At 45.0% G+C, this 5,000-nt stretch overlaps 1 protein-coding gene across 1 annotated transcript in view; it reads left to right on the forward strand.

Moving 5' to 3' along the window:
• The first annotated feature begins 480 nt into the window (after window positions 1-480).
• The window catches only part of LOC125041497 (guanine nucleotide exchange factor for Rab-3A-like), a 31,196-nt gene continuing 26,676 nt past the window's right edge, over window positions 481-5,000 (forward strand). The window contains exon 1 of the mRNA XM_047636508.1: window positions 481-640. The gene's annotated coding sequence lies outside the window, so the exon portion shown is untranslated. The remainder of the gene's footprint in view (window positions 641-5,000) is intronic.

Consider the following 5,000-nt stretch of genomic DNA (forward strand, 5'->3'; position numbering starts at 1 on the left):
GACATAATGATAGCAAAATTTGTTTTTTATAACGTATTCAATAACCCAGTCTTAGGCTCTTGCGTCCTACACCGTCTTGTAACATTTGAGATACCTGAAGAACTACCTATAATAATTTGTGTTTAGGACATCAGCTGGCATTTCGTTCGACATTGCATTCTCACTATTTTTTCTCTCATGAGACGGGTTCCTAGTTCTCGCCCTTCCCTCCCTCCCCAGGCAGGAAATCAACCAGACCCCCGGACACTCCCTATCGGTTCCCTCCCACCCTCCCCCCTGACCCTCCGACAATACTCCTCCCCTTTTCCTTCTCCCCAAACCCTCCCATATGACTCCCCCGCCCCCACCACAAGACTCTTCCTATACCCCAAGAATTCCTCCACCTCCCTCCCTTCCCCGACACACCCCTACCCCGGCGCCCCCACCCAAGACTGGTGTTTACATTTTGCGTCTGGCAGTCAGCGCTCAGTGCCGTCTTGACTGTGAGAGCGAGAGGTGGTGCGCTCCGTGTTCGTGGACGATACATCAATATTTTTTTTTTCTTATATCTCGCCGTTTTACTTGCTTCTGTGTGGTCCGAATCTAGTGGTTCCAGAGGATATTAACACGGCGTCGGGTTCACACGAATGGAATCAGCAAGGTTCGTAAAATAGGAGTTTATTTTTTCCAGGAAGTCTGAGCATAAAAAAACACACAAAGGTTTCGGGGCTCGGCGGAGGGAGGGAATTTGCGGAGTTAAATTCTTCGATTTCATCAGGATCAGGGACGCCTTGTTTTTATTGAACTACAGATTATTAAAGTAGAATTCATAATCTCCTACGAGAGCGCTTTATCCCCCCCGGACAGAGGAGGATTCGGAGAGAAAATGCCCTGAGAAGTTCCTCGTCTAGTCATGGCGCAGATGCTGTTTTCTCAATTGACAGATGTATCTCTCGTTTTGTTCCTTCGCTGTTTCTCTCTTACTCCCTCCCTCCATTTCTCCCCTCATTTTTCTTCTCATTCACCTCGCTTCCTTGTCTCTGGGGCCACTGGAGTACGGATAAGAGATGCTGGGCGGAGGGAAATGTGGCCGGAAGAATTCGGTTGAGGAGTTATTGATCAAGTGTGCGGTTTATTAGGGTATCTTGGTCGGGATGGCTTGGCATTTATCTCTTAATACCGTTAATTGGCTGCATTTGTCGCGGTTATTGCTTTGTGAATGTCAGCTCGCTCCCTGAATGAAACGAGGGCTAATTGGCCTTCTAGAAGCGGACTTGAGGAGCAGCTCGGTGAGCCCCGCTTCTCTTCCTCGAAGGTGTCGATATAATTTCAAATTGCTCTTCGAATATTACACGTAGGGCCTCGTGGTATATATGAAATAAATGCGATTCGAGGGTATTTGCAAAGCCGCTGGTACCGTTCTCATGGTGTGACAGTTCCCGGGCCAATTACCCAATTACGGCATCCGGTAGCACGGATAGAAAGTTTTTTCTTTTGGTGTATTTCCTCTGTGAAGGAATGCAGCTTTGTGGTACGAGCCAGAGAGACAGGTGCAGCGTCGATCGATATAATATTTGGCGTTCGGCTAAAAGTTCATGACGTGCGGTTTTCTTTTTTTCTGCTCAATTTATGCAGGAGAGAATGATTATGCTTTCTCCTTTGATTAGCCATGCTTTTTTCCTCGCTAAGATATCTTTTACCGAGGCAGGCGACGCAGCTCCCGGCGAAGAAAAGTCAGCAAATTTGGGTCGGATAAGAGAAAATCCGTCCGGGTACCGAGTGAAAGTTCGGAATGGGGAAGGAAGAGAGGCGAGAGTAGGGAGGGGGGGAGGTACCGGGAGAGAGACGAATCTGGGGGGGGGGGGGGGGAGAAGGGGGCGCGACAGGATGTTACGGCTCCTGTCTGATGTGAAAAAGAGACAAGGCAGGGGCGGGAGTTGATATGGAAGGCGGTTCCTCCCTCGCCGGCGGGTGGCTCTGCATGGAAGTACACGAGTTGTGTTCATTTGTATGCATGCGCTCACGAACGCTCATTTATGCATGCTCAAGGAGATGCTGACTGTGTGCAAGTATACATACACACATTCACGTACGGATGTATGATATTCGCACAAACACGCACACGCACACACATAGTGAAACTTCAAAATACAACACGCAAGCACACACTCCATGCATATAGTGTAAGACACATCCTTCAGAATTCGCAACTTAAACATGCACACATTATACATACACACACACACACGTCACAAACACACACACGTCACAAGCACACACACACACACGTCACACACACACACACACGTCACAAACACACACACGTCACAAACACACACGTCACAAACACACACACACACACACACGTCACAAACACACACGTCACAAACACAAACACACACGTCACAAACACACACGTCACAAACACACACACACACACGTCACAAACACACACACACACACGTCACAAACACACACACACACGTCACAAACACACACACACGTCACAAACACACACACGTCACAAACACACACACACGTCACAGACACACACATACACACGTCACAAACACACACACACACACGTCACAAACACACACACACATCACAAACACACACACACACGTCACAAACACACACACACGTCACAAACACACACACACACGTCACAAACACACACACACGTCACAAACACACACACACACGTCACAAACACACACACGTCACAAACACAAACACACATACGTCACAAACTCACACAAACACACATACGTCACAAACACACACACACAAACACAAACACACACAAACACACACACATACATACATCACACACACATACATACATCACACACACATACATACATCACACACATACATCACACACACATACATCACACACACATACATACATCACACACACATACATACATCACACACACACATACATACATCACACACACATACACACATCACACACATACATTACACACACATACATACATCACACACACACATACATACATCACACACACATACATACATCACACACACATACATACATCACACACACATACATACATCACACACACATACATACATCACACACACATACATACATCACACACACATACATACATCACACACACATACATACATCACACACACATACATACATCACACACACATACATACATCACACACACATACATACATCACACACACATACATACATCACACACACATACATACATCACACACACATACATACATCACACACACATACATACATCACACACACATACATACATCACACACACATACATACATCACACACACATACATACATCACACACACATACATACATCACACACACATACATACATCACACACACATACATACATCACACACACATACATACATCACACACACATACATACATCACACACACATACATACATCACACACACATACATACATCACACACACATACATACATCACACACACATACATACATCACACACACATACATACATCACACACACATACATACATCACACACACATACATACATCACACACACATACATACATCACACACACATACATACATCACACACACACATACATACATCACACACACACATACATACATCACACACACATACATACATCACACACACATACATACATCACACACACATACATACATCACACACACATACATACATCACACACACATACATACATCACACACACATACATACATCACACACACATACATACATCACACACACATACATACATCACACACACATACATACATCACACACACATACATACATCACACACACATACATACATCACACACACATACATACATCACACACACATACATACATCACACACACACATACATACATCACACACACACATACATACATCACACACACACATACATACATCACACACACACATACATACATCACACACACACATACATACATCACACACACATACATACATCACACACACATACATACATCACACACACATACATACATCACACACATACATACATCACACACACATACATACATCACACACACATACATACATCACACACACATACATACATCACACACACATACATACATCACACACACACACATACACATACATACATCACACACACATACATACATCACACACATACATACATCACACACACATACATACATCACACACACATACATACATCACACACACATACATACATCACACACACATACATACATCACACACACATACATACATCACACACACATACATCACACACACATACATCACACACACATACATACATCACACACATACATCACACACACACATCACACACACACACATACATCACACACACACACATACATCACACACACACACATACATCACACACACACACATACATCACACACACACACACATCACACACACACACACATCACACACACACACATCACACACACACACACACACACACACACACACACACACACACACACACACACACACACACACACACACACACACACACACACACACACACACACACACACACACACACACACACACACACACACACACACACACACACACACACACACACACACACACACCACACACCACACACACACACCACACACACACACCACACACACACACACCACACACACACACACCACACACCACACACACACACACACACCACACACACACACCACACACACACCACACACACACACCACACACACACCACACACACATCGACCGCAGTGACAATCCGCTATTTATTCATACCAAGAAATTTACCCACGAACACAACAACGAACGCGCACACTCGCCCCCCAGCGCAAGTGCGCACACCCGGCCATGAGCGCGCAACCCAGGACGCACAATACGCATTGTTCACAGTGGTGTAGAGGCCGCTTGTGCGCCGTGGCGTTTGTGCTCTGTGGAGTC

The sequence above is a fragment of the Penaeus chinensis genome, chromosome 30 (genome assembly GCF_019202785.1).
Source record: "Penaeus chinensis breed Huanghai No. 1 chromosome 30, ASM1920278v2, whole genome shotgun sequence".
NCBI lineage: Eukaryota > Metazoa > Arthropoda > Malacostraca > Decapoda > Penaeidae > Penaeus > Penaeus chinensis.